Source organism: Ranitomeya imitator, chromosome 2 (assembly GCF_032444005.1).
Source record: "Ranitomeya imitator isolate aRanImi1 chromosome 2, aRanImi1.pri, whole genome shotgun sequence".
Taxonomy (NCBI): domain Eukaryota; kingdom Metazoa; phylum Chordata; class Amphibia; order Anura; family Dendrobatidae; genus Ranitomeya; species Ranitomeya imitator.
Genome location: NC_091283.1, coordinates 690,724,018 through 690,734,295, shown reverse-complemented (window position 1 = coordinate 690,734,295; position 10,278 = coordinate 690,724,018). Strand labels below are relative to the sequence as shown.

The window sequence follows — 10,278 nt, the reverse complement described above, 5'->3', positions numbered from 1 at the left end:
GGTAAGTCTGTTGGAAGGAAACAATGTGGCAGAAAACGCTGTACAACGAGAAGAGGAGACCGGACCCTGAGGAAGATTGTGGAGAAGGACCGATTCCAGACCTTGGGGAACCTGAGGAAGCAGTGGACTGAGTCTGGTGTGGAAACATCCAGAGCCACCGTGCACAGGCGTGTGCAGGAAATGGGCTACAGGTGCCGAAATGGGCTACAGAGAAGCAGCACTGGACTGTTGCTAAGTGGTCCCAAGTACTTTTTTCTGATGAAAGCAAATTTTGCATGTCATTCGGAAATCAAGGTGCCAGAGTCTGGAGGAAGACTGGGGAGAAGGAAATGCCAAAATGCCTGAAGTCCAGTGTCAAGTACCCACAGTCAGTGATGGTGTGGGGTGCCATGTCAGCTGCTGGTGTTGGTCCACTGTGTTTCATCAAGGGCAGGGTCAATGCAGCTAGCTATCAGGAGATTTTGGAGCACTTCATGCTTCCATCGGCTGAAATGCTTTATGGAGATGAAGATTTCATTTTTCAGCACGACCTGGCACCTGCTCACAGTGCCAAAACCACTGGTAAATGGTTTACTGACCATGGTATTAATGTGCTCAATTGGCCTGCCAACTCTCCTGACCTGAACCCCATAGAGAATCTGTGGGATATTGTGAAGAGAAAGTTGAGAGACGCAAGACCCAACACTCTGGATGAGCTTAAGGCCGCTATTGAAGCATCCTGGGCCTCCATAACATCTCAGCAGTGTCACAGGCTGATTGCCTCCATGCCACGCCGCATTGAAGCAGTCATTTCTGCCAAAGGATTCCTGACCAAGTATTGAGTGCATAACTGAACATTATTATTTGATGGTTTTTTTGTTTGTTATTAAAAAACACTTTTATTTGATTGGATGGGTGAAATATGCTAATTTATTGAGACAGGTTTTTTGGGTTATCAGGAGTTGTATGCCAAAATCATCAGTATTAAAACAATAAAAGACGTGACAAATTTCAGTTGGTGGATAATGAATCTATAATATATGAAAGTTTAATTGTAATCATTACATTATGGTAAATAATGAAATTTAACACTATATGCTAATTTTTTGAGAAGGACCTGTAAAGGTGACATCAACCCCACAACTATTACCCCAAATGCAGGGGAATAATAATAATAATCTTTATATAGCGGCAACATAGTCACTTGCCACAGTTGCAGGGGAAGAGGGAACAGCCAGGCAAAGCACCAGAATTGGCGCATCTAATAAATGTACCTTTTCTGGGTAGCTGCGGGCTGCTAGTTTTAGGCTGAGGGGGTCAATATCCATGGCCCCTTACCAGCCTGAGAATACCAGCCTCCAGCTGTGAGCTTTAGCAAGGCTGGTTGTCAAAAATGGTGGGACCCCACGCCGTGTTTTTTAATTATTTATTTAAATAATTAAAAAATATGGCGTGGGGATTAATGATGAGTGAGTATACTTGTTGCTTGGGTTTTTCCAAGTATTTGTGAGTGCTCAGAGATTTAGTTTTCGTCGCCGCAGCTGCATGATTTGTGGCTGCTAGACAGCTTGAATACATGTGGGAATTCACTAGCAATCAGGCAACCCCCACATGTGCTCAGGCTGGCAAGCAGCAGTAAATCATTCAGCTGTGTCAGCAAAAACTAAATCTCCGAGCACTCACAAATACTCGGGAGACCACCCGAGCAATCTCGGGAAAACCCGAGCAATGAGTATACTCACTCATCACTAGTGGAGACCCCTCTATTTTTTATATCAAACCTTGCTGATGCTGACAGCTGAGGGTTGCAGCCCCCAGCTGTGAGTTTTGTCTGGCTATCAAAAATAGGGGGGAACCCATGCTGTTTTTTTTTTAAATTACCGTATTTATTTACAGCGCAGGAGCGGCAGATGAATACTCCCATCCGCCGCTCCTGCTGTCACTGTTATCAGCAGCAGGGGTAGGCTGATGGGAGTAATACAGCCACATATAGGGTATTGCCATGCTCAGTAGAAATTGTGGGAAAAATTTTGTTGCCATTTTACCCACTTCTTGTGTGAAAATGTAAAATGTTTGGCGAAAACAAAATTTTGGTGGTAAAAATGTAGTTATTTTGTCCTCACAGCCCAATTGTATAAAATTCTGTGACACCCTATGGTGTCAACATGATCACTGCACCCCTAGATGAATTCACTGAGAGATGTAGTTCGTAAAATGTGGTCACTTGTGGGGTTTCTGCTGTTTTGGCACCTCATGGTCTCTCCCAGTGAGTCATGACACCTGTAAACCATAACAATAAAATCTGGCGCTCCTTCCTGTGTTGTATTATATATTTTTATAATGATTTCAACACTCCAATTAATTAATACGAATGATAGAGCTATTGATATGGTTTCAATCAGATATATATAGTTCCCCCACATGTGTTCAGGGACCCATCCCCCAGTTGTTGAATTTCTGCCATGTGTCCTACATGAAGCCCCCTCCTCCAGCTGCAATAAACTGGTTAATCAGGTTTCATTGGGGATTGAGGGGATGTGCCTTTGAGAGTGGACAAGAGACTGGTGACATCATTCCCCACATGTGGGGGCTGGACACCTCTGGTAGCTGGAGAGATATAACAGAGCACATGGGCTTGGGCCCTTTCTCTTGCTTCCTGGATGATGAGTGATGGACTTCTACCTTGAGAGTGTAATGTATGACTATTGATTATGTGCTATTTTTAGTGATTGTTTATATTTATTATCTTTTATTAAGTAAATTCATTTTTGTCTTATTCAATTTTCATGTGAGCATTTATTTATTCATCACAATTCTTTGAACCTTAACATACCATGTGGTGTCAGCAAGTGGGAATTGTGTCTTGAATAAAAATGTTTGCAAAATTGAATAAGTTTGTTAAGAAGAGGAAAGCAATTGAGAGTTTCAGATCTTTGCCAGAATGGGTGTTGTCTGGATCATGGACCCCAATGGCACAGGAATGTAACAAATATATGGAGGGACAGCGTTTAGCAAATCCCTAGGATGTGGCTGCAAAATTTGATCTCTCAAGGAACGATGCAAAGGAGCAAAAAACAGCAGCGGCTGTTGGATGGGTCTGTGTCAAGGCAATGCAAAGTTTGCAGGAGGAGATTGATAATTTGCGTTTAGAGCTGCATACAGCTATAGAGCAAAGGATCAGCTTGCAATCTGCTTTGAGAGATCAAGTGAAACAGCATGATAAAATGCAAAAGAGTTTGGAAGAATATGTGATAAAAAATATGAATAAGAATAAGCGCAGGAGGACACAGCAGCCAGTGTCAGATATTTGTGCACATGTTAGAACCATGATTGCACATGAGAAATGGTCAGATTTGTTAGAATGTGATGACTTAGAAAATGAGGTAGAATTGCATGCCAGACCTATCGTAGTAACAAAGACGAGGAGAGAAGTCACTCAGCGTAGCAGGAGATGCAGCTGTTAGCGCAGAATCCGGCATGACAGAGGAAACTAGAAATTATACGGCAGGGGAACTAACAGAATTAGCCACCAGATACCGACAGCAACAGGAGAGAATTCATTAACATGGATTCTCAGGTTATGAGATTTGGATTTTGGAGCCGATACAATAATCTTGAACCGTCTTGAGGGCATAGGAATTGGTAGTATTTGTATTGATCCCATGGTGTGTCTAAAAATGAGACGTGCAAGGGACACTGCAGAGAATTTTTCCCTATTGCATTTGGTGAGGGATTCTGTGGCACAAGTATATGATTATTCCTATTGAATTAATACCACAAACAAGATGGGAGTCTCTTGCAGATGGAGTGCAGAGACTGAGAGAAATCGCATGTATAGGTGGTATAACTTGAAATCCTTTGCCAGATCTGAATGATCATTTTGCTGTTGTCGAGGATTGGAAGGGGCCTGATGCTGCAGTGATGACAGTACTGATGAAAAATAACTTCATAGAAGGTGCCCCAGCTGCTTACAAATCCCCATTATTCACCATGTTCAGTGCGCTCATGGGAAACTCCACTAATGTATATACAGCATGCAGTTTAATCTCCCAGTTATCTGCTCTAGAAAAATCAAAAGTGTAAAGAAAAGTGTCAGTAGACAGAGTAGATCAAGAGAGAAGGAAAGGTGCTACTATCCAAGTTAGAAAAAAACAGAAAGGAGCTGTTTTGTGACCTGATAGCTAGTGGAGTTCCATTTCAGGACATAGATGGGATTTTTACATGTAACTTGTTCAGAAGAAGGCAAGATCTGAGCAGAAATGGCAGATTGAAAATCGCCAGGCCCAGGAGGGTGGCGACAAATGAAATAGGAAGTTGGAAGGATAGAGGTGGGACACCTGATAATAAAGTCCCTACTGCACCCGCCCCTTTGACTCCTCAAATACCATGCCTGTATTCCCTCATGAACTAATGTAACACAGTTGTTTAGATAAAAGTTGTGGAACATTCCATGGGAAGTGTGATTGAACAGTTTTGCCATATTGTTTTGTGATGTCTAACGATGTTTGATTTTGTTTTAATAGTTGATGCGAAGAGAAATATCCTGTGAGCATACTATTAAGTATACGCTGGCTGAAATGATGAATTGAGTTTGGTCTTTTCTCCTTTCAGCCCACCAAATGTAGGATTGGGTGGGGGGGGGGGTGTAAATTATCCTTTTGTTTGTTTGCAGGATTGAGGGTATGTGCACACGTCAGGTTTTCTTGCAGAAATTTTCCTGAGATTTTCCTGAGGAGAATCTGGCACCACTCCCAGGAAATCCGCATGCGTTTTTTATGCGTTTTATGTGCGTTTTTTATGCATTTTTTCATGCGTTTTTTGTGCGTTTTTTTGCGTTTTTTAACACAGATAAAGTTGGTTGAAAAAAAAAACCATCCCATGAGGTCATTTCCTGGTCCAACCCCTCTTCACCATTTTGCTTCCTTGTTGAATTCAACATGCCGCACCATCGTCTTACTCCACAACAGAACCGGCTACTGTTGCATACGACACTGCTTTTGCTGCACCACCACAGCGAGCTGGTAAGATAATGTCATTAGATGTGAAAACTTTGCGTATTAGGCTGGGTTCACAATGTGTACAGCAGCCCGTTCAACACATACGTTCACGGTCTGCTGTAACGCAAGTGCTGACTTTGGCACATCGCTAGCGCAGATGGAGCATCTGCTAGCTCTATCTGCGCTAGCAGTGACAGACCCGGAAACGCTGCAGTCCGAGTCTCGGGGTCCAACCGTCACTCAAATGACAGCACATGGCTAGCGAAGTGTCAGACATAGGAGTCAATGGCGGCGCTAGCGGATTACGTTTCACCGCGTTATGCAGCGGTGTAACGAAGTCCGTCAAACGGACTGGGGGAACGCAATGTGAACCCAGCCTTAGGCTGCGGAGATGCCGAGTTTATGACGTTGCGGATTGCCAGCAGTATTCCATGCGTTGTACAGTTCCATGTAATAACACATACTATATTCTCCCATAGGAGCAATCTCGGAGAAGAAGGAATAGCAAACGACAAAAAAGGATGTGGGGTCATCCCATTATCCAGGAACGGGAGGAAAAGGGACACTTCCATGTTCTTTATCGGGATTTAAGGAGGTAAGATATAGTGAGAAATGGTATATTGACAGCTGTGTTTATTTGTAACTTTTTTTTACTATATACAGTTAGGTCCATATATATTTGGACAGAGACAACATTTTTCTAATTTTGGTTATAGACATTACCACAATGAATTTTAAACAAAACAATTCAGATGCAGTTGAAGTTCAGACTTTCAGCTTTCATTTGAGGGTATCCACATTAAAATTAGATGAAGGGTTTAGGAGTTTCAGCTCCTTACCATGTGCCATCCTGTTTTTAAAGGGACCAAAAGTAATTGGACAATTGATTCCAAGGCTATTTCATGGACACGTGTGGGCAATCCCTTCGTTATTTCATTCTCAATTAAGCAGATAAAAGGTTTGGAGTTGATTTGAGGTGTGGTGCTTGCATTTGGAAGGTTTTACTGTGAAGTAAACATGAGGTCAAAGGAGCTCTCCATGCAGGTGAAACAAGCCATCCTTAAGCTGCGAAAACAGAAAAAAACCATCCGAGAAATTGCTACAATATTAGGAGTGGCAAAATCTACAGTTTGGTACATCCTGAGAAAGAAAGAAAGCACTGGTGAACTCATCAATGCAAAAAGACCTGGGCGCCCACGGAAGGCAACAGTGGTGGATGATCGCAGAATAATCTCCATGGTGAAGAGAAACCCCTTCACAACAGCCAACCAAGTGACCAACACTCTCCAGGAGAATGGCGTATTAATATCCAAATCTACCATAAAGAGAAGTAAATACACGGTGCAGCCACTCATAAGCATCAAGAATAAAAAGGCTAGACTGGACTTTGCTAAAAACATCTAAAAAAGGCAGCACAGTTCTGGAAGAACATTCTTTGGACAGATGAAACCAAGATCAACCTCTACCAGAATGATGGAAAGAGAAAAGTATGGCGATGGCGTGGTACAGCTCATGATCCAAAGCATACCACATCATCTGTAAAACACAGCGGAGGCAGTGTGATGGCTTGGGCATGCATGGCTGCCAGTGGCACTGGGTCACTAGTGTTTATTGATGATGTGACACAGGACAGAAGCAGCCGAATGAATTCTGAGGTATTCAGAGCCGCCATACTGTGTGCTCAGATCCAGCCAAATGCAGCCAAACAGATTGGTCGTCGTTTCATACTACAGATGGACAATGACCCAAAACATAAAGCCAAAGCAACCCAGGAGTTTATTAAAGCAAAGAAGTGGAATATTCTTGAATGGCCAAGTCAGTCACCTGATCTCAACCCAATTGAGCATGCATTTCACTTGTTAAAGACTAAACTTCAGACAGAAAGGCCCACAAACAAACAGCAACTGAAAACCACCGCAGTGAAGGCCTGGCAGAACATCAAAAAGGAGGAAACGGCGTCTGGTGATGTCCATGAGTTCAAGACTTCAGGCAGTCATTGCCAACAAAGGGTTTTCAACCAAGTACTAAAAATGAACATTTTATTTAAAATTATTGAATCTGTCCAATTACTTTTGGTCCCTTTAAAAACAGGGTTGCACATGTTAAGGAGCTGAAACTCCTAAGCCCTTCATCCAATTTTAATGTGGATACCCTCAAATGAAAGCTAAAAGTCTCAACTTCAACTGCATCTGAATTGTTTTGTTTAAAATTCTTTGTGGTGATGTCTATAACCAAAATTAGAAAAATGTTGTCTCTGTCCAAATATATAAGGACCTAACTGTACAACATACATTATGTGTGTGTTTAAAATTATTTAAATTTTTTTTTTCCTTTTTATTTTCAGCTTTCCAGATAAATTTTCTCAGTTTTGCCGGCTTTCCATTGAGGCATTTGATCGTCTTCTAATTCTTCTTGGTCCACACCTCGCTTACGAAGATACGGTCATGCGAAGAGCAATCTCTGCAGAAGAAAGGCTGCTCATCACCTTGCGGTAAGGTCTTGCTGCTAGTGCCCCCCTAAATGCTGCCACAAATGCTGCCAGTTTAACCCATAATGCTGCCGCTATGCTGCGAGTGCCCCCATAATGCTGCCACAATGCTTCCAGTTTCCCTCATAACGCTGCCCCAATGCTGCGAGTGCACCCTGTTTCCCTCATAATGCTGCCGCTATGCTGCGAGTGCCCCCATAATGCTGCCAGTTTCTCTCATAATGCTGCCCCAATGCTGCGAGTGCACCCTGTTTCCCTCATAATGCTGCCGCAATTGTGCCAGTGGCCCAATAATGGTGCCCCAATGCTGACAGTTTACCTCATAATGCTGCCGCAATGCTGCCTGTGTCCTCATAACTCTAGTGGCCATGATGTGTATGTTTTATCTTGCAATACAATTAGTGTTCGTAGGTTTTCTAAATTATTTTTTTTCTTTATTCAGGTTTTTAGCCACTGGAGAGAGCTACACATCCCTGCACCTCCAATTTAGGGTTGGCAAATCCACCATCTCGCAAATTGTACGGTGCACATGTACCGTCATCTGGCAGAAGTTGCAGCCCATCGTGATGCCTTGCCCAACCGAGGAGACTTGACTGCAGGTTGCAGCAGGCTTTCAGTCTGTGGCCAATTTCCCCAACTGCGTAGGTGCTGTTGATGGCAAACATGTTAGAGTGCTGAAGCCACCACGATCAGGATCAAGCTTCTTTAATTATAAGAAGTATTTTTCGGTGGTCTTGATGGCGGTGGCTGACGCACATTACAAGTTTGTTGCCATCGACGTCGGTGCTTATGGCAGTTCTGGGGATTCTCGGGTGCTGCAATCATCACAGATTGGACTTCAAATTCTTCGAGATGGCGGCACGCTCCCAGCCCCAAGACCTTTGCCGGGTTCCACACATCTAGTGCCCTTTGTGATGGTATCGGATGAGGCATTTCCCTTAAAGCCCCACCTGCTGCGCCCATACCCACGAAGAGCACTGGATGATCGGCGTAGGATTTTTAATTATAGGCTGAGCCGTGCACAAAGATATGTGGACTGTACCTTCGGGATCATGTGTAGTCGGTGGAGGATCTTTCACACTGCCATCCAGTTAGATCCGGAGACCGTGGACACTGTGATAAAAGCATGCTGTGTGCTCCACAACTATGCTCGGGAATACAGCACAGAGGTAGTTGAGGAGCCACAGGTGTCGGAATTAGATGCAGTGGACAACTTTGGTCAAGGAAGGCAATGTAACTCGGGTGTGCGTGTGAGAGAAACCTTCGCAGACTACTTCATGAGTCCTGAAGGTGCCGTGCACTGGCAATACTCTTTTGCCGGTGTAGAGCAGCCTGAACTGCAGAGAAGATCAGAAGCCTAAACAGAATCAAGGCCCAAGCCTGGACGTGAGATATAACAGCAGAGAACATATGACGGCTGAACCCTATCAACTAAGGAACCAGTCTGTACGGCACAGATGCTAACACCTGTGAAAATGCTAGGCGTAATCCCAATCTACCGACGCCAAATCCCTATCTACCAAGGCCCCTTTTTAAAAAATCAAATTGTAAGCAAATAATTGTTAATAAATACAAAATATTATTTAAACAATAATCGTTTCCATGTTGTTATCGTTTACTGTTGCTTCCTCAGATCCCATTTTCCGATCTTCATATTTTTATGATAATCAGAACTCTGAGTTGTTAAAATAAAATTTTTTTTAATGAAGTAAAAAACTTTTATTACATACAAGAAACTGTTTTTAATATATATGAACTGACATTTTATAACAAAACTTAAATAACTTTATAATATTTTGTCAGGAACTCTAACGGTTAAACATTATCTTCACTCCCATCTCTACTCAAAAAGGATGAGAAATCAAATCTCAAAAGTAGTGATATTCCGGTTGATAGTCATAACCCGTAAATAAGTCTGGTTGGGAGGAGACACTGGTATTGGGCGTACTGGAACGATGGCCAGTTGCACTAGGTACAGGTGTATGGCCATAACTGTACGCATCTACATGGTCGGCCCTGTATGTTGCCGCCTGTCCATAACGCTGCGATGCAGCAGCTGGTGGTGGTGGTGGAGGAACAATGGGGTTCTTAAAAAGGTTAAAAATACCCATCATAACTTGTGGAGCAGGGGGTAGGGTGGATGTGCCATCAATTGCCATAAACAGACAATTGGCCGCTGTCATGTACATTTGCTGCTTGTCCCGTGGCAGTGTTCTAAGGCTGTCTGCCAAAAGTGACCCAAATTTGTCTTGCTCATCTTGCTTTGATGAATTATCAAGTAGATTGAGCGTTCTGCTAGTTAACTGTTCAATAATTTGAGCTTGTTTGGTCTTCTTTGGTACCGCCCTTCTCAAAGCCACGGGACGGGTAGAAACAGCCCCCATCCCCACGTGCCTCGACACACCACCACCAGAGTTGGCATCAGTGTCCGAGGAAGTTGAAGTCGTGTTATTAGAGTTCAAAAATTCTCCTGTATGTGCTGCAATGTCACGTTCTCCAAGGGAATCAGTTATTTCTGGTGACAAAGGCATGTTCCCCGGAGAATCTTGGCTGGCCATTCTGCTGTCTTGTACTTCCTCTCCAATATTGTCCACCGTGGTGTCACCTTCGTTAAGGTCTGGAGGTGTTTGGGCACAGACGTTGCTTTCTGTTCTGCAGACCAAAGGAAAAACCAAGGTTACAAAAATACAATTTTAAATCATGACGTCAAGCAACACAATTTTTATATATTATCTACCTCCTCAAACTCCGGCTTCCCAATATGAATTGCAGCTGGTCTGCATATGGCACCATCTTCCTTGGCGGTGAGCTGCC

General features: G+C 43.2%; 1 pseudogene; it reads left to right on the top strand.

Annotated features, from left to right (window-relative positions):
• Positions 1-4,916: 4,916 nt before the first annotated feature.
• Positions 4,917-9,041, top strand: LOC138666795 (uncharacterized; annotated as a pseudogene).
• Positions 9,042-10,278: the final 1,237 nt, after the last annotated feature.